This window comes from Ostrinia nubilalis, chromosome Z, assembly GCF_963855985.1.
Source record: "Ostrinia nubilalis chromosome Z, ilOstNubi1.1, whole genome shotgun sequence".
Taxonomy (NCBI): domain Eukaryota; kingdom Metazoa; phylum Arthropoda; class Insecta; order Lepidoptera; family Crambidae; genus Ostrinia; species Ostrinia nubilalis.
Window position 1 is genome coordinate 19,684,696 of NC_087119.1, and position 27,753 is coordinate 19,712,448.

A 27,753-nucleotide genomic window follows, 5' to 3' on the forward strand; every position below is an offset into this window, starting at 1 on the left:
ATTTTTAAACTTCTGACCATTGTGTCCTTTTGATGACAATATTCCTTAAAATACATACAAATTTGTGTCATTTTATAATTAGGGACGCACCAATTGTTGCTTACTGCTTTGAAAGACGTAAAGATACATACCTTGTCACACTGGCAATACACGCAGAAGCTGATAAATGGACTCATGCGGCTCTGGAAAGATGAATATTTATCACGATTACTACGATAACGGTTCACTGAAGAGAGAGACAGAATTTAAAATGGATCTTGTACTCATAAAGACCGATCATTTTACCACGTTTTACCACCATGATTGGTACGAATTTTTGATAAACACACAGGATCTGATAGTCTTACAAGGGTATTTAGTGCAAGAAGTAGTGGTTCGGATACTTAAATGACTGAAACTAAGTTAATTTGTGCTTTGTTAATGACTAAATTACATCTAAATAAATGTATAAATATCGGTATAAAACACAACATCGCCAAAACTTTCGTAAAATAATTAGGCAACTAGACTTGCACAAAGATAATGTACGTAGAAAATAACGTATCAATTGTTATACATTATTATTCGAATAAAAGTTTCGTGGAAGAATTAGGCATCTAGACTTGCACAAAATTACCAGCATAATGTGCACAAAAGTTTCGTGGAAAAACTAAGCAACTAAACTTGCACCACGATACCCACCAAATAATATCCTAAAATAAGTATGCAACAATAGATACGCGAAAATATTTTTTAAAGTCTTCGTGGAAGATGTACGTAACTATTAATATGCTATTATTCATACGGAACTTTATTAAACAATTAAGTGCAAATGTATTTACTTCGTTTTTGCTATGGAAATTTAGATATTTTAATGTTGCAATATTTTACATATTTGTACATAATTTCTTCATTTTTAAGAGAAAAATTATGAAAAAAATTGACAATATGTATTACCTCCTTCTTGATTTTTTAGTGCAATAAAAAAAATATCGCACAAGTGGACTTGCATACTTATTCCAGGGGGGGTGCGAGGTGTTTAGGTTAATTAATTCAAAAGTATATTTGTTGTATGGTTGTATTGGGTAAGTTAGTTAAGTTGGGTTTTAAGGAGTAGATAGGTATTTGTTATGATTATATAAAGATAAAATTCAGAGGGGATGTTAGGATATAGAATTTTATCATGAGATGACATGTTGCTGGCAGGTTTTATTTTAAAAGTAAACAGCAATAGAATAAAGTTTGAAAAGAATGACAGGTGTAGAAAAGCAAGAAAATGTGACATTGTGTCATTGTATTATTGAAGTTCGATAGATTCAGTTGTAAATGTTTTAATATTTAATATGTAATAGATTTTGATAATATTTTAATAATAAAGTGTGTGTGAGTATTGAAGTGGCGTTATTATGATTGAATAACCTCCCAGGAGTTGTGTGGAGAGGCACACTCCTCGAACAATAAGTGCACTTATGCAAGAACATCCTTTATATTGAATAATGAATTTATAGATACTATGGTTGCAGTGGACCCGAGGACGGTGGCAAAGGGGCCAAATATTATGGAACCTCTTAGACAAAATATAATTATGTAGGCATTCTCTATTGTGGTAGAGCACTTAAGCTTATTAGTCGTAGCATAGGTCCCTTAGCAGAGAATAGTTAATTTTACTTCGTAATTATACTATTTCTAGTACTTCGTGAATTTACACACTAAAGTATATGTATAATATGCAAGAATGTCATAGGGCTTGCGATTCGACTCAAGATCCGCCTGCAGAGTCCAAAAATATACCTACTTGGCTAAAAACGCAAGCGAGGACGTGCCGCCAAAGCAAGAGCTGTTTTAATAATTATTATTTTATTAAAAACTACAGAAAGTGGAAGTTACTCACAATTTGTATCTGATTTTATATTTGATTGTTGATTTCAACGTGGTGTGTTTATTGAGTAATTCGATTATTTTATGACGAATAATATATACATTAAAATAAACTGTAGTGTATACAATTAACGTAAGACTTAAAAAAATGTAATAACTACATTCGGCATCAAATAAATCTAGGTTTTCAAAGTAAATTTAGTTCAACGCAACCACTCTGTAATTTTTCATGCGCTCTGTCCCTGATGCGCAAATGTTTTTTGTGCGCTATGACGCAAATGTTCTCCGATTGCACATTTCCAGTATGAATTATTCAATAAAATAAAAAGAAACGTCGAATTGTAAATGGCATGTCTTCAGGGAAAAATGTGTTAGTGGTGCATACTAAATGACGTGTGCAGCCGGACACAATGCCTGAATTGTAGATGATTCTCAAGAATCACGATATTTTTCATGCATAATAATATATTACCAGGGATGCAAAACTGATTCTGCATTAAAATGTTGTCCTTATTAGTTCAGTTGAATTAAGTATGTAGGTAAACGTGAGCACGCACTAAATACGGTTATAAAAAAACTTGTGAATATTTCAGTCTTTTGGCAAAAATCTTGGTAAAGAAAAAGTTCCGTCTTTAGAGAATAAGCAATTTAATTAAATGTTATTTTGACTTTCAAGTTTCAACTTATGATTATTATTAAAATGCATTTAATATCACTTTTAGACGGATTTTGGGCTGGCGGATTCATATCACACTTTTGCATACGAGAATAACTATTTAATAGGGTATACAAAAGTTTTAATTTATAATTAGACTATGATCTATTGTGCGTTTTCCATAAAAAGTGACGTGGTCACGCGTCACAGCGGCTTTCGGCGTCGTATGGCCGCGTTCCAACAGTTTATGACAAGTCACGTAATTCCTGCCTTACGACAACGCGGTACGTGTTCTGTGGTGATTACATGTGCCTACCCCTGCTGTTCTGTTTACTTGTTTTATACAATAGGTAATAATAATAGTGAAATTTAACCCTCGCTGTACGAGGTACGCAGGCCTTTAAAAATAGCCACAATTTTAGAAATTTGCAAGTGCTGAATTGGAAATTCTCAGTAGCTGGAATTATGGCGCTGCTGCTTCGATCAGCGTTGCAAAATCAGTCCAGCGGTGACTACCAACTGAGTTACATGCCTTTAAAGTGCGTGTGGGTGTCACACACCCCACCTGGTACGGGACGTTGTTAAAAAGTTTAAAAAAAATCTAACAGTTTTGGTGTAATTTACATATTTTTAGCTTTGTCAATTGAATAAAATTCAATACAAATATTATTTTTCGTGATTTTTACGGTATCTGAAATTTTCAAGCACTTTTAGTCAAATGAGATGACTTTTAGTGCGAATCTGGAAGTTTAGTACTGAGATCCGAAGATGTATGTGAACATACACTTATGGGCTACCATTTATACTTGGTGATACAATTTATGGGCTACTGAAATGGAATAACATATTTTATAAATAAATAAAATTGTTACGCTCCCATTTTATGCATTGAGCATACTCATTTTCTTTCATCAGAATTGTGGTAAATTGAAAACCGATAATCAAAACAAATTTATACCCCGCCAGTTTTTAATTTACTTTTAAATTATAAGTAAATACTTGTACTTTGTTAAATAAAAACGGTTGTCATAATTAAAGGCACTAATTAAAAATTATACATAGGAAACTTATTCCTAAATTACAAGAACAACGGAAATTGTGTCTTTTTGTTTTTTTATGATAAAAATGTTACAATACATATTTTCAGCTCAGAGCATTTCTTAAACCTAATTAGCATACGTAAATAATCAATATTAAATATTAAATTCCACCTAAAAAAATGTTGAATGAAAATTTTATCACTTTGTATATTGGGGTGTGTCATACCCCACCTGGTACGGGACGTAACTTTTAGTCACCTCGTACACGGAGGGTTAAGCTCATTTTTAGAATATAAAAAAAAATTGACAAGTCCTATTTCGTAAAATTAACGGTTTTCAAAAAAATTAAAAAAACATTTTTGGTTATAAATTGTTTTTTTCACAAGTTATATAATTAGCATAATCACCCTAAATTGTGTTTATTATTATTAGAATACCGGTGCATAAAAAAATTAAATCGTTACGCAATCATGATTCCTAAAAGCTCCAACTTGAGCACCCCTGAGCGCCACACGTCACGGAATTTTTCCATCCCGCAGGCTTCGTGTGCCGTGCGGCGGATGCGGCGACGGGCGGTGTGCGCATGTGCGCCCAAGTGACACTGGCGGGGGCCGCCTCGGCTTCCAGCCAACGAGCTTCGCCCTGTCCTCCCGACTGCCATTCGCGCTCAGTACTCCTCCAAGTGAAGACGTGCTCCCGCAACCAACAAACTTCGCCGGGATCGCGGCACTGGACTTGGGTGAGAATTTTTCTAACTTGATATTTTTAAAATTTTGCATTTCATTTTTTTTAATTTCGTGTTCGGGTGTTTTTCGGCCGGTTTAAAGTCATTTGCAGAGGAGTTTTCTTAGGGTTTTCCTTTTAAAATTTTCTTTTCAAAAATATTTTTATTTTGTGGTTATTTTAAAATATTGAATTTAGTTGCCAATTATTTTAAATGAGTTTTTCGGGATTTACACAAGGGGTTTTCAATTTAATTTCAGGGGTGCAAATTATATATTTTTTTTACTTCAATTTGTTTTTCAAATATTTTATTTTTTGTTGAATAAGAGTTGTTCTCAGCGAAATTTTTTATTAATTTTTATTCTATTTATTCAATATTTCAGTTGCGAGCTCCTTTTTTTAATATTTTGTTATTTGAAAACGGATTTTTATACGGTTTCACACGTTTAAACTGAAAAAATTTTTGAAGATGCCTCTTTTACGGCATTTTTTGGCGTGGCTTTTACATCGATTTGGCTGTGCGACATATTATTTAACTTAAATTGCTTGCTGGCCAATTGTTAAAAAATAAATAGAACGGTTAATGAATATTAACGCAAAAATTAAACCAAAAATATTTTACTTATTTTGAATCAGTAGGTACAACCTGGTTTCTAAAATTAAATATCAAGTGATACACCAGTTTTATCGGCATTTAACATTATATTTTTTATAATTAACACGAATAAACGTTATCTTTCGGGAGTCAAAAAAATAAATGCTTTACATCAGGAAGACAAAAGTCAACCGGTTTCCAGTTAACTCGTGTTTACTTTAGAAAATAAGTAAATAAGCATCGAAGCCTGTATTTGTTATTCGAGGGTGGCCGAAGGTGTAGCGCCGACACAAAATATATTTCCCTTTGTGCGAGTAATATTCGTATTGTGATCCGAGAAAAAGCGGTGAGATCAGGCCTAAACATTTTAGAGATTCCTGTTAAATTTAGTTTAAAGATATAAGGTAGGTTTTGTTTTAAATATCAGAGAATTATTGCGTGATAGTTGAAGGGTTAACATTTTGTACTGTAAAATTAATTACGATTTTAATAGTAAAACTTAATATTTACTTAATAAATATACTAAAATCTAGCTTTGATATTTATTTTCACATTTTGTGATAATTTTTGACGGGATTTTATTTTCATAAAATATTTAAAAGGTTTGAATTTTTTATAGAGTCCAATAAAATTATAAAAGTAACACGGTCAACTTTATGTACATTTTAGTGATTAAAATTGATTCAAATATTCCTAGTTCAAGTAAATGAATTTGTTTAATGCAGCAAATAAAAATATTAATATTATTATCTACACTGTTTGTCTTATTTGCAATTGAAAAATGAAAGCCGTCTACAAAATTTACAATTCTAAATACTTTTTCAATTTGATTGTTGCTGATTTACCTACATAAAAATACAAAGCAAATCAATTCAAACGTTTTAAAATAAACTACCGGAATGAATACCAAAGTTTAGCTTTAGTATTTCTGAACATCACTACTATAAAAAAGTCGCTTTCCGCTGCCTGTCCCTATCTATTCTTAAAGTGGTCTTTAAAAGTACGTAATGGATTTTTATGCAGTTTTTTTTAATAAATAAGTAGAGTGATTCAAGAGGAAGGTTTAATGTATACTTGGCACCCGTGCGAAGCCGGGGCTTGTCACTAGATTTTAATAAAATAGATTATTGAGACCGACAGAGTTTAGTAAAATATTAAAAATAATAACAAATAAGCAACTCTTATCTTATTAACACACAGTCTGTTACAAAATAAAAAAGTATTCCTACGTGCTAAAGAAATAAGCCTTAGTGACTAGAACAAATTATTTAGATTCATGATTGATTACTCAGTAACATGACGGTCGCGAAAAAATTATCTTATTTTGTCATTATCATCGTTAATCTTGAAGTCTATTCGATAACAAAAAGATATAATCGAGAACTCGTCTGACAAATGAACTACGAAGGCAAAACCCGATTGCAGGTTTTCGATAAATCGGGATCAGTCAATCAGAGTTAATTTCAGTCTGCTGGCTTCTGTCCGCTCATGGGATTATTATTTTAATGTACGTCTTCTTTATTCCTTGTCCGACAAAGGACAAAACTCAATTTCAGTCTCATTTGTCGACCATTATTTTTGATGGGATGCGAAGTTTGAGTTCCGTCAGGTATTTTTTGAACTTTAAATAAATAACAATAAAATTATTTTGAAGGTTTAATCATAAAAAACCATCCATGCTTTTGAGAAATTCATATTGAAAAGTTAAAAAAACACTGATTATTCCGACTTTGAGATAATACGGGCCGTTGTAGCGCAGGCGTTTGTTTACTTTCATTTCATAATAGACTAAGAGCTAGTGAACGCCAGACCTACGTTATTTTATAAAGGCTGAAAGTTTGTCAGCGCATGCTCCCAACATAGCTAAGAACCATGGCCAAACATGAAGTTTGGGTAATGGTGGCTTTGGCAGACAGACGGTACTAAAGGTGTGTAAAATACCAACTTAATTACGTCAAAGTATAAAGGCTGATTTTTTGATATTTCCTTCAAAATGTTATTAGAAATGACGTCATTTATTGACAGACACCTACCATGGTGGCAACCCTTAGCCAGACACCTTAAAGTTCATGAAAATGTAGTCCTACTTACGTCATACTATAAAAGCTGATATTTACATAAAATATTTGAACTATCATTTGATGAAGTTTCTTCATCAGCCAGACACTTCTGATGGTTCCTTCGCCTTGCCAGACAGCTTTTAGGGTGGCTGAAATTGCGAACGCGAGGCACTATAATGTATTGTTTTTTGTACTTTTTCTTAAGTTACTCAAGTATTTTGAGTCTGTAAATCATCATCTCATGTTGATGAGCTGATGATGGAAGGTAAGTACAACTCCTTAAGGCTCAAGAGTTGGAGGACAATTCTTTAACCAGTATATATAAGTATAGTTTCTAAATTTATTTGGGTGTTTGCATCAGCTAGTCATCATCCCATGTTGATGGAAGGTACAACTCCTTAACGCTTAGAAGTTGTAGGATAATTCACGTCATGCTCCCCGGCGCAACTACTTTTGATTTAACTAGTGTAAGTTTCTAAAATAAATCTTTGAAATGTCTATAAAATTCTAGTCCTATTTTAAAAAAAACTATGTCTCAGGTTTCGCCGTATTTTGTTATTGAAAGTGGTTGCGCTGCAGAGTATCCTTCCAGCGAAACCATCACGATATATCTATTACTATGCATAGTATAATCAAATTTATAGTATCAAATAATTAATTATAATTCTATAACAATTCTATATTGAATTAGGACCCCCAAATCCTCACTAGAATTTACATACACGGAAAATATGGTGCCACAAATTTTCTCTTCGAAATAGTTGCTAAACGCCTTGAGTAAAGTTCTTAGCAACATTAGCATTAACATAGGTAATGCTAATGTTGCTAAGAACTTTACTCTAGGCAACTTTCAGAGGTAATCACTTTAAAATTAGGGATTACCTACCAAAGCCTTAAGGAGTTGTACTTACCTTCCATCATCAGTTCATCAACATATTTTATGATGATTTACAGACTCAAATAGTTGATTAACTTAAGAAAAAGTACAAAATACAATATTTATAGTGCCTCGCGTTCGCACTTTCAGCCACCCTAAAAGCTGTCTGGCAAGGCGAAGGAACCATCAGAAGTGTCTGGCTGATGAGGAAACTTCATCAAATGATGGTTCAAATATTTTATGTAAATATCAGCTTTTATAGTATGACGTAAGTAGGACTACATTTTCATGAACTTTAAGGTGTCTGGCTAAGGGCTTCCACCATGGTAGGTGTCTGTCAATGAATGATGTCATTTCTAATAACATTTTGAAGGAAATATAAAAAAATCAGCCTTTATACTTTGACGTAATTAAGTTGGTATTTTACACACCTTTAGTACCGTCTGTCTGCCAAAGCCACCATGACCCAAACTTCATGTTTGGCCATGGTTCTTAGCTATGTTGGGAGCATGCGCTGACAAACTTTCAGCCTTTATAAAATAACGTAGGTCTGGCGTTCACTAGCTCTTAGTCTATAAGAATAAACGCAGCACACTGCGCTGAAAACATAAAATAAACAATTAATTTTGAAATGTGTTATAAAAAACATGAGCACGTCTGATACAGAACCTTATTTTACACGACTTAACAAACCTTTGGGACCTTTGAAGAGTAAAAGTCTATGCGTATGAAGATCTAGCATTCATCAACATCACCAGGAGTCAGTGGATGCTGTAGTAACATCACCAGATGCGGGAAAATTCACATTTTGCTGCGTCAAATAAAATAAAAGTACCTACTTCAAGCACGAGAACGATTCAACCCTGAGATTGAAAGAAGAATTTAACAGAATCTTAGAAAATATTTTGTAATATTATTATACCTATTATTATTAATAAAACATTAATTGCTTTACTTCAAACTAAATATATTTATGTTCAATAAAACCTGTACTTTTCATTTCCAAATCAACATCCATTATACCCTAATTACTAAAATATTTAAAAAAATCTATAATCGTCGAAGTTTGCGGAAAAACACATAAGAACTATTACTACAAGTTTTGCAAACAACTACGTTTTCATTGAATGAATTTTTTATCAACAAATAAAACACAAAACTTTACTACCTATAGTATCTGAAAAATTAATCAGTATAAATTTTATAAATGTCAATTAAAAATACCAAATGAAAGCTTAGAAACATAATTATATACGTAAGTAACTCAGAAGGTTGTACATCAATTTATTGAAAGCCTATACAATGCGAGGTCGAACACTTAAGCATAGACTAAGGGCACTTCACTTAAACGATTGTACGTCTAACAAATCAATCTGACCTCCACTGATACTTCATATTATTAATATGACATTAAAGGTATCTTATTTAATTTCCTCCTGGGACTCGTGGCACAAAGTCTACGGTTGTAATTATCTTCAAGTTATTTTATTTTGGCATGATGTCGGTCAAATCGTGTCAAAACTTACTTACGACCGTATTCACAAACGATGCTTGCTTAAGTGAAGACGCAAATCAAACGCACAGCGTTGAATAGAGCTCTGTTATTGGTTCGTGTGTCACCCTGTGCGTCCACGCGTGAGAGACCTCGTAGTAATGTTTGTGAATTTGATGGCAACGTAATTCGTTGTTAGTCTCATGCAAAGATTTCATGTATCGCTATTATTTCAATAAATTAATATGACCACCGAAGACAATCAAGAAATCGGTTATGTAATCAAATTGCCGTTTTGAGAAATGGTTTGACTAGCTAGTTCGATCCCTTTCGGCTGGACCATTGTTGGAGAACCCAACCCTAACTCAAGCATATAAATATTTAGGTTATGTCTTTCTTTTGAGATAATGAAGTCCCCAACTATTTTATACCATATATTGAAAATACCTAATACCCACATACGAGTAAAACAAGTCTGAAAGGCACCTGGTTGGCCTGTCTAATGATAATTAATTATCGTAAGATTACCCACATAGCTTAGGTTCCGGAGTAATGATGTCATGGGTAACCATTTTTACTAAATTAATTATATTAACGTTAACAGGACTCTAAGGGCCCTTAATTAATACTCAAACGCTCATTAGAATTTAAATTGAAAAATCTGATATTACCTATAGAAATTGAAAAAAGTGAAGGATGCTTCTGGTAGAAGGTAAAGGATGCTTCAGATTTCAGTCACTTATTTTATTAATTGAAGTTGTTCATTGTAGAGTCTACAGTAGAGATGAAACGGATATCCGGCAACTATCCGGTAGGCCGGATATCCGACCTAAATTTACTATCCGGCCGGATACCGGATATTAAAAAAACTACCAAAAATTCCTATAATAAAATGAAAAACATTAATCTTTGAGTCAAATATCAATAAAATGGCTTATAATAATGACGGTTTTTATCTAAAGTCCAAAAAGTTAAAAACTAAAAACCATAATAAGGCCTTTCAAAAAACTTATTTCTTTTCTGGGCTATATTCACTCTAATGACGAATACATAAAAATGTCGAAATATTGCCAAATAAAATAGGCGATCTTTTTTTTCACTGATGGTCTGATGACATACAGGGTGACTTTGAAATCGTTGGCATCCTTTTAATATAAGACTACTCATGATACATGGTGCTCTTAAAAAGAGTTTAAAACTATTGTACAGCACTTCATCCTATACATTTTGTTGCAAAATAACACTTAATACATTAAAATAAGATGCCACAATATGAAGATTGATGTGCTGTCGTCTGTACAAGATTTCAAAATTTTAAATTTTAATTCATTTGATATGACTCATATTTGGGGAATTATGAGTAGAGTCTCATTTTAAAAAGGATGCCAACGATTTCAAAGTCACCCTGTATAATGCAGTTCATTCAGATTACGCAGCAAGTAAACTAATTGAATTTTCGCTATTCAATCACATACTCACGATGGCAACCGAAATCGCCCGAATTGATCTGCCCCTTAGACGAGTGGCAAAATCTGACATTCTATTCGAACAAATTCGATTTTCGAAAAGTGTGACTTGTCTAGTCTACTAGACCTACTGATCGCGTTCGAAGCATCTGTGCAGCGCTAAACTCGTTACGACATGCAACATGACAATGGACAACTATCCGGCCGCCGGATATCCGGCTATCCGGCCTAGCAGCTCGCCGGATATCCGGTATCCGGTATCCGGCCAAACAACTATCCGTTTCATCTCTAGTCTACAGTTTGTTAGTAATAAAAGAAATACTTATTAAATAATGGACACTATGACGTAATATTATTATCAATCTCTACGGTTTCTTACCTATTATCTTGAATATCGTAGAAAATGTTTTGAAATTAGATTTTACCATGCGAATTTTTTTATTTCGACTCTAGTCTCTCTAAGATTGATTGTCATCTTAAACTATTGTACTAAACGTGTTATAAAAGATGATGATTAGTATGGAAGTATAGGTTGCACAAGAGGCCGATCTTTTAGGATACAATTTTATTACTAGGAAATTGTTAAAATTGAAAGACTATTGTAAGGTCATAGGTTTAACGTAAAATATCTCGAATCACCGACGTGGTAAGTCTGCAGCGTCAGAAATGGAAGGTGAAATTGATTTTGCTCAATTTTCGTAACATTCGTTTCCATGTTAGAAATATTTTGATGGTCTCATTTGAATCGTGGAAAATGCTGGGAATATTGCGAATATTTGAATGATAGAATATAACTGCTTTTGGCTAGAATTGCAGTTTTTTAAGCACTGGAAGATACAATTTTAAAATCGCGTGCTTAATATCTGCTTCAGGAACCCTAGGATTGTAATATTTGGATATTGGAAAACACGATTTAAGATTTTCGACAAAAATGTTAAAATCGCGTGCGCACACTACATAGACTGTCATGAAACTTTATGAACTCTATATTTCTCGGGTATGCCATTTCTTGTTTAGGCCATTATTTAAAATTACTTTATTAGGTCATGTCCTATTATCCCTCAGATAAACTAATACTTCATAATAGATTTAGTTTGTTACTGACACAGTACTTATTATTATTATTCTGTGCTGACACTTACCACCTATATATCCAATCGTTGAATTAAATGAAGCCTACCACTTTATAGGGTTTTACTTTTGACAGGCAACCACATACTTCATAGAAACGGCTCTATAAATCCAAGTTTCGCTTACATTTGTAACAATTTCCTTGGAGGGGAAAAGATTCGTCTTCATTTCAGGGGCACGGGCTCGCAGCCAAGGGTGTCTGTCCTTGAACTCGAACTGGCTACCCTCCAGACTTCCCACTTTCCGTTCCCATTTCCTGAACTATGCTAACACGAATTTTACTTTCTGTTCCAAGTTTTGGGACCGCTTCGATTTAAGGCCGGGTAGCAGAGAAAATGGCGAAAATTAGGTTTTCATTTTTCATTTTTGAGGTACTAAACAGTAAAATTAAAGGCTAAGATTTTTATTGGGCATAGTTGAGGATATTTTCTAGGGCTATTAACGGATGGAAACACGATTTGATGAAGTTGACTCGATAGAATAAATTCCCAAAGTTACCTCTATTCGTTTTCTATTTATGGTTTTATTTTTAAAATAAGCGATTTGAGATTCTAAATCTTTTACTAAACTAAAGTTCAGAAATAACTTGAGGGCTTTTAACGGATGAAATTTTTATATTGCGTCTTATTTAGTTACTATGTTAAAAAATGTGGAAAAAATCGTCCATGACGGCTTGGACAATCTCAATCAGTCGCGCGGTGGCGCTTACGGAGGACGGACGCGTGTCAGTTTTTTGGCCGTGACAGTTCGCGATTTGTCAATATTTTTGACAATGATGACTTTGATGAGTCACAGTATAATAATATCAGTGTTACTGGAGAAAGCTTAAATTTTTGATAATTAAAAATTATCAATTTTGTCTACCTATTGAAATTTAAATCGTTCGCATCCTTTTAAACGAAGACTCTACTAATACATTTATACACATAATACATTCCTCAAATATGAGACAAAACCAATGAGTCAAAATTACATTTTAATAGTACCTACATACAATCGTCTTACACTCTTTAGAAGAGCACACTGACACAAATAAATAATAAAAAATACTGTCTAAGGTCTGTAGCTAAAGGTCTAAGCTGTAAGATAGAAGAATCTTCTAGCCAAAAAGATGGCAGATGCAGCAGATGTCAACGGATTTAAAACTGGAGTTCATGTGACTCCTTGTAGACTTGAGTGTCTAGAGCGTCCCTTCCTCCACCATGCGTAAGAATTTTCACAAAAATACTGTCTAAGGTCTGTAGCTAAAGGTCTACGCTGCAAGATGGAAAAATCTTCTATCCAAAAAGATGGCAGATGCAGCAGATGTCAACGGATTTAAAACTGGAGTTGATGTGACTCCTTGTAGACTTGAGTGTCTAGAGCGTCCCTTCCTCCACCATGCGTAAGAATTTTCACAAAAATACTGTCTAAGGTCTGTAGCTAAAGGTCTAAGCCGTAAGATAGAAGAATCTTCTAGCCAAAAAGATGGCAGATGCAGCAGATATCAACGGATTTAAAACTGGAGTTCATGTGTATCCTTGTAGTTTTGAGTTTCTAGAGCAGTGGTTCTTAACCTTTAAGTCATGAGGGACCATTTTACCTTTCTGTCTTGTCAGGGGCCACCTCATAATCGGTCAAAACCAGTTTGACTGCAAAAATCAGTTAAAAGTGGTTTTGACCAAGGTGTGCAAGTGCACATCGTGGACCACTTGGAATGCCTCCAGGGACCACCAGTGGTCCGCGGACCACCGGTTAAGAACCACTGCTCTAGAGCGTCCCTTCCTCCACCATGCGTAAGAATGTTTCAAAAATACTGTCTAAGGTCTGAATCTAAAGGTCTAAGCCGTAAGATAGAAGAATCTTATAGCCAAAAACATGGCAGATGCAGCATATATCAACGGTTAAATCCGTTGGACTGGCACCACCTTGCAATGTCATCCTCTCATTGTAATCTGTAATGTAAATTATTTTTAAAATGTATTTAAAAAATAAAATGTTCGTTTTATTATTTCAATAATCTGACCTCTCAACTCAACTACACTACACAAACACCTTTGTTCGCAACTGTACTGACGAAACCATGATATTATACCGTTCATTTAAGATGGCAAGCTTTTTGCTGCGGTAATGCACTCCAGGTAACCGTGTGTGATGCTTATTGCTCATAGTGATTTTCGATACAGAGCCCCGTACATACGTTATACATAAATTATGGAAAGAAAACACCCAGACCAATACAAACAAATATGTATGCAATTTTAGTATGATATTTTTATTTATTAATAAACAAAAAGACTGAACAAAATTGATGCGTGTACTGATTAATGTAATTAACTGCAACAACCATAATTTATTATCAACTGAATTGCAACAACCATAATTTATTATCCAAGCTCTAAATAATCGCTACTACGAGTAACTGATCATAAAATGTTTTTCCAATCGCTCAAGCTCCCGAGGATCTACCGATAGGTCGGGTGACGTAATCTTGAAATTCTTTTAGCCGGCGCGGAACTTCCGGAAGGTCGGGTGACGCCACGCCTCTTTGAACCGTGTTTACTTTGGCAGTTATATTCTATATTTATTCGATTATAAAATATATTCCCAAAAATTTTGAAAGTTGTTTTAATTTGTATCACTTGGATATGATTTGTATTAGAAAGTGCTGTGAGTGTGACGCTTGAACGGAAGGAAGGCAACCTAACCTAACCAACTGCGTATTTCTAAACTGCGTATTTCTATACTGTGTAGCCGCGAGAGCTCTTTGGCGCGCTGTCTTCGGCGAAGTATTGCGCGCGCAGATTTTGACAGCGCGAAATACCTACTTTAGCAGAAATACCAAGCCTTAAATAGATTTGAATTTCACTAACTAAATCTTCTCTAATCTTTTGGTTTGGAACTTTGGCGTCAGTCAGTCAGACATCATATTAATTACTAGCGGCCGCCCGCGACTTCATCTATCTTACGCGGTTTAGATTTTTTCATACAAATGTTTTTTCTCGCTAGCTCCCGTTCCCGTGGGAATTTTGCAATATCCTGTTGTAACTAAGCTTCAAGTTTACTAAGGTACCTGCATGCCAAATTTCAAGCGTCTAACTTAAGAGGTTTAGATTTTTCATACAAAATTCCCGTCCCCGTTGGAATTCCTAAGTATACTATAACCTGCCCAGGAGTATGAATAATAATTGTACCAAGTTTCGTTAAAATCCGTCGAGTAGTTTTTGTTTTTATAAGGAACATACAGACAGACAGACAAAAATTTTACTGATTGCATTTTTGGCATCAGTATCGATCACTAATCACCCCCTGATAGTTATTTTGAAAATATATTTCATGTACAGAATTGACCTCTCTACAGATTTATTATAAGTATAGATTACTTACTTTACCAACCGAATGATTCGTTATAATTGTTTTATAAAAAGTTTCTTCTAATTAGAAGATCTTTTATGAGTAAGATGGGTAGGGTATTACAAATCCATTATCCGCATTAAGCGCTTTGCCACAGAGGCAAAGTGTTGATTGTCTTACCCAAGTCCTTGTCCCAAAACTACAGTAAGGGTAGTACCTACTTATAAATAGAAGTCATCTGGGAAATATGTGCTCTAGTATTTACTGACTGACACTCTCTCGATATATCCTCGGGCTAGGCCTTTGTCCAGCTGTGGATGTCATTCTGAACTCCCTCAATCTGAGAGGTTCCAATTCTAGGCAGAACGAAAGAAATAGTTAGTACTTGGAGAAAATCTCACAAGGCTGAACTAGACTACTTCTTTATTCCTTGTAAATTAAATAGTTCAGCGATAAAAACCGTTCATGTTCCTATTTAGCTAACATAGCAGTTTATTTTTTCAGATGAATAAAAGCTCAATTCAGCTGAAAACCCCTCAGAACATTTTAATTATAAGCATATATAAGCACACATAGGTTTAATGATACCTACATAGATTCATTATAATGTTTGACGAAGGGTAATTAACGGTATTGTAATTCAGGGAGAAATTGCTATTTAGAGTGAAAAGGGTTTCAGTACGGGTAAATGATCTTGTCCATAGAGACTTTAACTTGAATAAAACGCTTTTAACCACACCCGGGAAACTAGTCGCCTGAACATAACCTGAATAAAGGTTGGAAGCTAGTATCACCCGGAATCCTTAACTCACAGATGAATTAGTTGTTTTACTTTCAATATTGCTGAAACACATCATCATCATCATCATCTGAGCCATACTGAACATAGGCCTCCCCCAATGCTTTCCATGTTGCCCGGTTGGTAGCGGCCTGCGCGTCCAGCGCCCTCCTGTTAACTTTATGATGTCGTCGGTCCACCTTGTGGGTGGACGTCCCACGCCGCCTTTTCCGGTACGCGGCCTCCACTCCAGAACCTTGCTGACCCATCTGCCTTTAGTTCTGCGTACTATGCTGAAACACGACAATATTGCTGAAACACAATAATGCTAAAAACCATGTTGTGAGTGTGACAGCCTTGGTCATGCGGTCTTACCCCTACCATCAAACAAATTGAGCAGAAAATGTTTGCTTCACTTGGAATCGAACCTGGAACCTCGTAGTTAGAGACAGGTATTACCACTAAACCTCAGAACCATGCATATGTTAACAAGAAAAGGCATACAGCCCCATACAAAAACATGGTCTTGATTATGATTGATGGTGGTAATTAGGGGAAATTGAGAACTGGAAGTTAGAGTGTGTGTTGTTTGGAATGCAAGAGACACACATTATAATTTTGCTGGGGTAATTTTGGTAATTATATATTTTTGAGGACGACTAATTCTGAGATAGTTTTGAAGATACAAACTGAAAGAAACTAGCGTTTGCATGTTTACGAATACTGATAATGTTCTGTTTGTATACCGTAAGTGCCAAAGTATGTTGTTTCTGAAAACCATCTTCTTGTTTTATTAGAAATCAAGGATTTTTAAGCTTAATATAGTATGTAGGTAGGTTAGGTTAGTACTTATGATATTATCCAAACGAAAAACCATTACTCAAGCAGTTTTTTACTATGTCTGTCTTACTTAACAATCGAACTCAAACCAAAGACAACAAAAAAGGCACAACTCAAATATTTTAAAAGTTTATTGGACAGTCTTCGCAGTTTTTTGTCCAATCCCATTGTATCCTTAGGCGAGATACAGAGATTAATTAAAAAAGTAACAAGTTCCCGGAATCTGATATCAGTTAATTATCTAATAGCCCCAACGGGCTGTAATGAGGACCTGTTAACTAATTAGAGAGCCATTCTGGCGGAAAGTATTACTGTGCTTTTGTCCTTGTTCACCGTTTGGGAAGCGTACAGTTTGCGAGACAATGTTAGTGCTTGTTGGCGTAATTCTAAATATGTTTCAACATGTATTAAAACGCTTTTTTCAATCAAATCTTTTAAAGAATAGTTTATATTTATCTAATTTACTTTTGCGTCTTAAATAATGATGGACACCAGGTAGGGCTATAGTATATTACACTCAAGTAACATTTCTAGCATCCTACATTTGGGTTTGAGTACTTTCGAGTAATATTACTCTTTGTAGGTGTTACCTACACAAAAAATAAGTAGGAAGCCCCTAATATTTAGCGTGATCTAACAATTTTATAAACTTACTTCTACTTACTAAAACTTTTATCTTGATAGTACCTACTTTAGTACAAAATCATAATAGAATACGATCCCCACAACTTCTAAGTTCTAGAGCATGTCGCTGAGGCGGAAATAGGTCATAATCAAACTTCTGTCTTAATTTGAAGGATCAGATATACCAAACTTCGAAAGATTGAATGTGAACCACGAGTAGGTACCTGCGAAGTTCTTTAGTAATTCTCTCCAAGTCTACGCGAACAAACTCGTAGTTTGTAATATCTTTTTCATCTTGTACAAACTACGATAAGTTTAGTTTCACCACTCTGTTGATCACTTGAAAGTTAGGCTGAGGGCTAATTCTGAGATAGTTTTGAAGAAGAAAGAAACTAGCGTTTGCGTGTTTAGGAAGATGTATTATCTTCATAGTGCCACTATGTGCCATAACAAGAAGTGTGTTTATTATTATGTTGTAATTTCCATAATAAATATTTTTTAATTCCTCTTGTCAATAACATTTATTTTAATAGTAGAAAAAAATATAGTTACAGTTGCAACTGTTTTGTCGGTTCTCGTCCGAACCAAATAGATTTTAGTTATAAATCAACCCTTAAAACTGCATTCTTTACGAACGTATGAAATCAAAATACCTACTCCCCTATACAGAATAAAATATTGCGCCCTTCTTTCACTCGTTTTATAGTGCTTGCTGACGTATTTAAGAGCTTATTGTGGACTGCCGTCTGGTAAAAAGATAGGTATTCTTATAAATTTACTTTAATACCTTCATTATAAACTTTGGAGTAAACGCGGTTTACGTCCGAAGTAATATTATTTTATACTCAGTGCCTTGATTTTAGAAAATGAATGGATTTTCCACCATAATCTAAAGTAACAATATACTCGTAAATTCGAAAACTATTCGTATACTTACATGCCAAAACCAAACCAGCTAAATGTTACTTAACCGCGATATATTGGGCTTAGAAGGACATCTAGGCTATCCTTCTTGACATAGGCTGACATTGAGCGTTCCAATATTTACTATCATACTTATGTTTATCTTCTAGCGACTTATAGATCCGATACACAAAGGGATCCATTCAGTTTACACTAATACCTACTGGACAAAGCTGGACTTCGTTTATTTTTCTTTGCTATGAAGAACATTCTTTTTGTTTAATTTTTTGCGTTTCTGAATTCTTATATAAAATATTTCAGATTTCTATTTTACACTCTTTGCTCATTTAACAGTTTAATAAATAGTTCAAGTTTGGTTATTAAAATCTATCATCCTAATTCTATCTAAAAACGATTTTTGTGTGAAATAAAACAGTACAAATACCTGATACTTCATAGTAGATTATAGTTATGGTACACTTCGTTATAATAAATCCTACGATAGCTAATTTCGATGGCTCCTACGTATAAGGGCGAAACTGCCGCTTACGCCTTTTTCCAATTATTTAAGCAATGATTTCACTTTGCTCTAATCTATAACATCAGTAAGAAAAAAAAATTTTTTTCCATTAGATACAAAATAAAATTTTAGGCAAATAGGCGTATGTGCAAAACTACGCCACGTATAAAGCCCAATCATACGATTCGTCAATCTATACGAGTAGTTGCTTACATAAACATATATTTTTTATCATCCAAATCTTAAATAAAGCCATGAAAATATTTAGCAAATTGTTTTATTTATAAATTATGACACATTATATAGTTATTTAATTTTTAGCGTTAAGAGTCGCATCTCAAACTAATTTGAAAATTATAAATAACTTGAAAAAATCGAACTGCCTAAGGCATCGTGGGTTCAATTCCCGCCTTAGGCAATTCGATTTTTTCGAGTTATTTATATTTTTTTTAAATATGACACATTATGTTAAAAGACCTAACTAAATCTCGAGCACAGTATATGGGCGTATTTGCGTTAAAACGTAAAACGGTACATTAAACGACTTTTTCTAACTGATTTATTATTGATGTAGCACATGATAACAATTAAAATAATTACATGCATAAATAAAGAGAGTAATCGCTTAAAATATTATATTTACGTTGTCATTTAAGTCTCTTTACGTTGAACAATATACATGAAATTATAGAAATATGCCGACGTAAAAGGGCAATGCGTAAAATCTCAAAATATATAAGAAAAATATAAAAATTGATAACAGCAGTAGCAAAAGCATTACATGTTAAGGCTAAATGTGAAATTTCATTAAATTCGTTTTAGTAGGTCAGAAGATATGACCCAAAAATATGGTTCTGGCCACTAAAATGGCTCTCCTGTAAAATTTACTTTTTTCACTTACGCCAGTATACGTAGGAGCCATCGATTTTCGAGAAGCGAGAAGCGCACGAAAACGTACAAATCTTATTGGAATTAACTTGCTAATTAAAATTAATGAGATCGTATGCCGTGAGAGTAGGAGGTGCTATTGCACCTGTAATCCATGTATTTATGCCGTACTTACATGGGTTAAATTGAAGAGGGATTTTCTTTGGAAATGTAAATGAATTTTAGGAAATATGCATACTTATGATACGAAGATTTGTGTGAATCTTTGGCGTGTTAATGATGACCATTATTGGAGTTCTTAGAATACTTCTATAGCTTAGTCTTAGTAGTTAGGTACATGATTTGATGCTCTCGATTCAAAGGGCTCTGTTGCTATGGTGACATCAGTATCTTCCCTCTTACGTCAATTCTATTTAAATGCGAAAGTTTGTATGGATGTTTTTAACGCAAAAACTTCTGAACGGATTTAGGCGAAACTTTACAGCCTTATTATAATATTAAAATGAACTTGCAATGATCATAATTATCATTGTAGCACTTAACGGTGGTCAGTCCAAATGATTGATAAGGACAGGATGATTTGGACATATTCAATGATTTATTTTAATTTTATTAACTGAGACTTTTACAAAGTTCATAAACATACTTCACTGAAACATAGGGATTTGTAGTGAATAAGTATAGCGTTTGTCATGAAGCATCGTTTATCTCAAATCAAGGATCGAACAATTTTGCCTCAGTCTCCAAATTAACAAGACTACCAAAATAACATGACTGACATGAGTATATACTAAATTACCGGTGTGAAGTAACGTAAAACATTTCCGTACGTTAAGTAGGTACTTGAAAGTGTAAATAAATTAAGTTGCCTAAATCGAAAAGTGCCTGCTACGAACCAGGTTATTAATAAATGAGGGCAAATTAAGGCATATTGAATTATACATCCGAGGCACGCGAAAATGCTCCTTGGGGAGTAAGTTTCTTGCCTTTTGACGTATATGGATTGGCTTGTTCTATATTGCTTAACCCTACCATAGTCGAGCCCCGTTACAAATCGTGTGTGGCCGCGAAAAGGTCACTTGTAATTTTCCTACCTATATCAAAGTGGATAATGTTCAGTTTTGTATGCTTGGGTGTCTTTTGGACATTATAACTTACACGCAATTCCTTTCTTAAGAGATTAAACGTTGTCTAAAATAAGTTTAAAAATAAACCGTGGTTATGTCACTCGCATACTCTTATTTAGATCAATTTATAAGTGTATTAATTTGATTTTAATATTGATAAAAGTTAATTAAATATCCAACCAAATATAATAATATTGTCTTTGGCGAGAATAATTTATACGCTAACATTCTAAGGATTTCTGTTATGAGGTTTACGAAAATACTGCATATTTTATACGAAAATGTAAGCTGAAAATATTAATTTAACTTAATCTGACATTAAATTTTGACGAAATAACTTTTAAAAATTTTTGCATTTGTAGATTACAAGAGAAGCGTAAACATGTCTCTTTGTTGAAACTTGTCAACAACAGCTTTTTTTTATAAACTTTCGTAATATTTTTTCTTGTTATGTTATGACACTTATTAAAAGTTTACATAATTTCTGTAAAGTATACCCAAATAATATTCAAATATGAATCAAGTTCTGTAACTACGTCTCACTCTTTATAAAAGTGGGTAGCTGTATTGAAATTATCCTCTTAAAAGTTATAGTTTGATACCTAAATATTTTCAAACTTCTTCCTAGGTGTATCATCTAAATATGTACATATATGTTACAGTCAATGTGATAAATGTGAAAATTATGAATAATCGCCGGTTATTATGAATAATTACCTCATGATTTGGTCAAAGTGATTAATATGAGATCATTTATGTGTGTATAAAACTAAATAGGCGGCTTAGGGGTGGCCCAAGGGCCACCCCCGCCGCACCCTAACCTATTTTTCACTTTAAATCAAAACAATATGTTATGGGCGTTATGGCAAAGTAATGTTACGCAAGAAACAGTCCAAAGTCATTATGCCAAATTATATTAATATATGATATCAAAACGTTCAAAATGTGTGGCTGTACACAGGCGCTGTACACGAGCCGGTGTTCTCTTTTATGATATTTGTTAGTATTAAGGTTGCATTGTTAAATAATATAATCACTGATAAATGTGATTAATTTATCACTTTTACCTCGACTGTCGGTAATTATTCATAATAACCGGCGATTATTCATAATATTCAATTTATCACTTTAACCGTAACATATACATATAACTAAAAGGTGACTGACTGACTGACATAGTGATCTATCAACGCAAAGCCCAAACCACTGGACGGATCGGGCTGTTTGGCATGCAAGTAGATGTTATGACGTAGGCATCCACTAAGAAAGGATTTTACGAAACTCCACCCCCAAAGAGGTAAAACGGGATCCATACGTACAAAGTCGCGAGCGGCCGCTAGTTTTTTTTTCAAGTTTCAAGCATGCCACAACTGCTACGAAATATCGCTACGGGTGTCGTAACGTTCGTAGTAAATTCGTAGTCAAGTACTACATCAATCGACTTTGTGCTTATGAAAACTTGATAAGCTTGCATCGTAGCTTTGTCCTTGCAGGTGCTTATTAGTGCAGGTAGACATTCTAAAAGGGGAATCAAAGACAAATAATTCCCTTTCCGACACTAATGATAGGTTCTGCGACAGTTCTATGGCAACAATTTTACTGTGTCAAAGCTCTGAAATCAGATCATTTGATTTTTTATTTCTACTGAAGAACGTAAAGAACGTAATTCGTGGAATGAGCTTATACAAAATTATAGACAAAAATGGCGTTACCTTAAAAACAATTTTAATTCCCAGAAGCTAGACAAAAAAGAATATTTTCTGGGGCTCAGCCAAAATTTGAAGAGTAGCAAGCAACAAGCACATTAATATTCTGACAAATTATATTTTATAAGTAAGTACAGTGTTCACATTCGATCTAAATCTGTCTCTAGCTTTTATTCGCTTGAGTGGTCAGCTATACAGTGTGAGTCACGTTAAAGTGTACATATGAAAATAGATGAAACTAGACCTATTTTTATCGACAAAAAAGGGGCCAAAAAATTTTTGAGATTTTTTTTTAATTTTTTATAGAATTTTTTTTCTTCCAATTACTTATTGTAAAAAAAACGTAATAACTTTTAAACTAAGCGGTATATCCTGATAAAATAAAAACAGTAATAATGCTAAATAACAGGCAATACTAAAAAACTACATAAAATACACAAAAAAGGCCAACAAATAATAAAAAATGATACTTTTTGAAAAAAATCTGCTTAAAAATTTGTGTTTTTTTGGTTATTTGATAAATTTCTCCAAAAAATGCCCCTATAACCGGTGGTTTTTATTACTTTGTATTATTCTCTATCGTATTACCTTCGTAAAACCAAAAATCGCATGTCTCTATCCCTATCACAACGTTTGCAATGATCGTTTGAACTAAGCCTCTCCGGGCGCGCCATTCAACGCTTCGTTAAAAACAAAACTGAAAATGGCTCTAGATTTGTAATTTTGATAAAGACAATTTAGATTTCAAATAAAAACAAAAGATTTCGAAGTAAAATAAGCATTTTAGTTAAAATTAAAATTGTCTCTACCTGTAGCGGAGAATAATGTTGTGGCAGGCCTTTGTTCAAACGATCATAGCAAATGTTGTGATAGGGGTAGAGACATGCGATTTTTGGTTTTACAAAGATAATACGATAGAGAACAATAAAAAGTAATAAAAACCACCGGTTATAGGGGCATTTTTTGGAGAAATTTATCAAATAACCAAAAAAAACACGAATTTTTAAGCAGTTTTTTTTCAAAAAGTATCATTTTTTATTATTTGTTGGCCTTTTTTGTGTATTTTATGAATTTTTTAGTATTGCCTGTTATTTAGCATTATTACTGTTTTTATTTTATCAGGATATACCGCTTAGTTTAAAAGTTATTACGTTTTCTTTACAATAAGTAATTGGAAGAAAAAAATTCTATAAAAAATTTAAACAAAATCTCAAAAAATTTTTGACCTCTTTTTTGTCGATAAAAACAGGTCTAGTTTCATTTATTTTCATATGTACACTTTAACGTGACTCACACTGTATAAAGTTTACCTGTGGACAGAACGCACCCACCTCTATTTTGAGCTACGAACCGCTACACGTAGCTGTGACGTCACGTGCGTGTAGCGGACCGTAGCAGACGGGTACGCTCGGCGACAAAAGTGAACACCTTTTCCTTTTACCATTCATACTTATAAAAGCTTAGATTTGCCTGATGACTGTAAAGTAGTCAGCATTCAATTCTATGCAATATCTTAGTGAATTTAAAGAATTTTAACTTTAATCGTGGTAAAAGAAAACTCGTAGTCTTTTGAAACCATTCGAGATATTATTTTACCACTGAAAACTACGCATATAAAACATCAAGTTGAGAAGTATTCCTAGTAGAGAAATAATTTGGTTTGACAAGAACGGATGTATTTTTATGGATATTGACAGATTTTTGACGTTTCTTAGAGTTAAAGTTTTCAGCCTTTAAAATTGTTGTTTTTAAGGAAAAGTTTTTTCTATTATACAGCTTTTACCTTATCCTCATTGTTTCGATTAACTTTTGTTATCGAGTGTATACATCTGCTACGGTCCATCATATAAACATAATCATGAAATTATCTTACAAACGACCTTTTAGGGCTTAACATTCGGATTTACCAATTCAGCTATTTTTTACATCTACACTCGCGAGCAAAAGTATGGAATCACTTACATGAAGTTGTTTCCACGCGATCTTGTGTACTAACGAATTTGTTGGGAACAAAAAGAGTGGCACCATTTTAAAGATTAAACTTTTATCTTTAAATTGATACTAAATTCATTTAAATCACACCAGTATTTAAAAAGATATCCCGGCTGATGTGAAGAAGTAACGAAAAAGACATGTATCAACTGTTTGATACGTCGCGAGTTGCGGCCTATTTACCCCCTATAAAAGCACGCGTTTTCGGATTTTTGGTTTCACACGTTGATTCATACACATCTCCGCTTCTTTTGACACTTTACCTGGGATTCTACACCTTCAGAAGCAGCACAAATTGTTGCACTATTGCAAGAAGGGCTCAGCCAGCGGGCTGTCGCACGTCAGCGCCACATAAGCCAGTCCTGGGTTTCGAAAGTTTTAAGACGCTTTCGGGAGACTGGTGGCTTTATCCCGAGACCAAGTTCTGAACAGCGCCAGTGCACATCGCAGAGGGAAGACCGTTTTTTCATGTCAACCTCTCTATGAAATCGTCATTTGACTGGAATCGACGTCCAGCAAGAGCTCAGAAATGTTTGTAGGATAGCTGTTAGCGAGTAGACAGTTTATCTAAGATATAAGCAATAGAATTTGACTCCAAAAAGGCCTGCCACAGGCTCGAAACCGACGGCAGGTCACCGATAAGCACGCTTTCAATTTGCTCGTACACATCTCGATGGGAAGTCGAGCAAGCCACCCCTATAAGCCACTGTTTCAGCGAACCAGCACTGCACAAATCGCTCCTCAGGCCGCCTATAAACCCGACCTCTTCGACTGCTGCACTGCAAACACAGTTTGCATTCATCGGAGAACAGATCTCGCCTCCATTACTCACCTTCCCATCGAGATGTGTACGAGCAAATTGAAAGGGTGACCTGCCGTCAGTTTCGAGCCTGTGGTAGACCTTTTTGGAGTCAAATTTTATTGCTTATATCTTAGACGAACTGTCCACTTGCTAACAGCTATCTTACGAACATTTCTGAGCTCTTGATGGACATCGATTCCAGTCAAATGACGATTTCATAGAGGAGTTGACATGAAAAAACAGTCTTCCCTCTGCGATGTGCTCCGGCGCTGTTCAGAACTTGGTCTCGGGGTAAAGCCACTAGTCTCCCGAAAGCGTCTTGAAACTTTCGAAACCCAGGACTGGCTTATGTGGCGCTGACGTGCGACAGCCCGCTGGCTGAGCCTTTCTTGCAATAGTGCAACGATTTGTGCTGCTTCTGAAGGTGTAGAATCCCAGGTAAAGTGTCAAAAGAAGCGGAGATGTGTATGAATCAACGTGTGAAACCAAAAATCTGAAAACGCTTGCTTTTATAGGGGGTAAATAGGCCGCAATTCGCGACGTATCAAACAGTTGATACATATCTTTTTCCTTACTTCTTCACATCAGCCGGGATATCTTTTTAAATACTGGTGTGATTTAAATGAATTTGGTATCAATTTAAAGACAAAAGTTTAATCTTTAAAATGGTGCCACTTTTTTTGTTCCCAACAAATTCGTTAGTATACAAGATCGCGTGGAAACTACTTCATGTAAGTGATTCCATACTTTTGCTCGCGAGTGTATATAGAGTATCCTTTATAAAACACATTACGGAATGTTTTTTTTTATCTATCAAGTGAACATGTTGAACTCACAATTTCACGAAAATCGCTGGCCAATCGGCAAACACGGCCGTGGCGGTCGCTAACAACGTTCGATTCAATTGTTTTTTGTTTGTTAAAATGCTGCGTTTTGTAGGTCCCACTACCACCGTGGGCAATCGTCGTGAATTCTATCGAATCTATAGCTAGTTTTTTACAACAAGGATATTTGAAAGCTTTTATAATGTTGGTTTATTTTGGTCAGGTAATAAATAGAAGTGTCTTTATCAAGAAGCAAGAATAACTGTATGTAAGATATTTATCCTATTTATAATAGGACTTTATACTTCATAATCGTATTGCGTTCAATATGAGGTGACACGGTATTACTTAAATGAACTGGTATTTATTTAACATTGCAACGAAAAATTCGGAAAATATTAATAACTACGAGTACATTTGACATGATTGAAACATTGATTTAATTATTTCAGCAATTTTTCAACATTTCAACAATAATAACTCTCTTACTAAAAAAACGTATTCAAAGCTAAGAAGGCTTTTTGAAGAAATAGTTAGGTGGTCATTAGTTATTTTTAGTAGAAACTGATAATATAAGTCTTTACTATGTACATAGACGTTTGACTAATAAAAACAACTTTTTGTCTTTGAAAAAATTCAGTCTCCTAGGGATGCGTGATTGTAAAAAAAACTGTGTATCTAGTGGGCCATAAATCAACTGAAATGAAACGTTCGAGTTCTCGATTTACAAACAAACGTTTCCACGTGAATCGCTCTTATTAATAGACGGACTCGCGTTCGATGATAAGAAATCAATCACATAGTTTCGGCTTCAACCTTAGCCTGGCTTTCGTGGGTCAATTCCTACCCTTAGCGCCCTTCATGTGTACAGTTTTTACGAAAACAGCCAGGTACATTATGTTTTAGACAGTTTTTAATATACATTTTTATGATTCCTTGATCCATGATTCCAAAATTGGGCTTTCCGAGGTTGAAGGTATGATTAAATTTTATGTGAAAGTTAATGAAGTTTGAAACATCTTGTAGAATATCTGTCAAGTTTAGATAAGTCAACGGCCGGTTTTAGACACTGTAGCTTGAAGCACACGTTGTAAGTGTAAGTTATTTGCTGAAAGGGAAGACTCAAACCAAATGTAAATGTAAACTTACACGCTATTCGTTTGGAGCATAAGTAATGTAAGAGTTAATATACCCGTATTCACAAACGATGCATGCTTAAATCGAACGCACAGCGTTGAATAGAGCTCTGGTGATTGGTTCGTGTGTGACACTCGGCCACTCAAGTATTGTCTGTGAATAAGTTTTTGGGACCCCGTGCTTCCACGTGCACTGTGAGACCTCATAGTGATGTTTGTGAATACAGAATAGTGGTGCCTGTAAAAGCTGCAACCACTTTAACAATACTTACTCGAGCATATTGTTTCTTTTTTATTTTCTTCTGCTATTGGCCGTGTCTTGTAATTTTGGAAACATTGGAAGTGTATTTTATATTTTTTGGCACTTTCCAATATTTTACGTGT

General features: G+C 34.4%; 1 protein-coding gene across 1 annotated transcript in view; it reads left to right on the forward strand.

Moving 5' to 3' along the window:
* The window catches only part of LOC135086780 (adenylate cyclase type 6-like), a 385,929-nt gene that overhangs the window by 59,078 nt on the left and 299,098 nt on the right, over positions 1–27,753 (forward strand). The window contains exon 2 of the mRNA XM_063981571.1: positions 4,092–4,291. The gene's annotated coding sequence lies outside the window, so the exon portion shown is untranslated. The remainder of the gene's footprint in view (positions 1–4,091; positions 4,292–27,753) is intronic.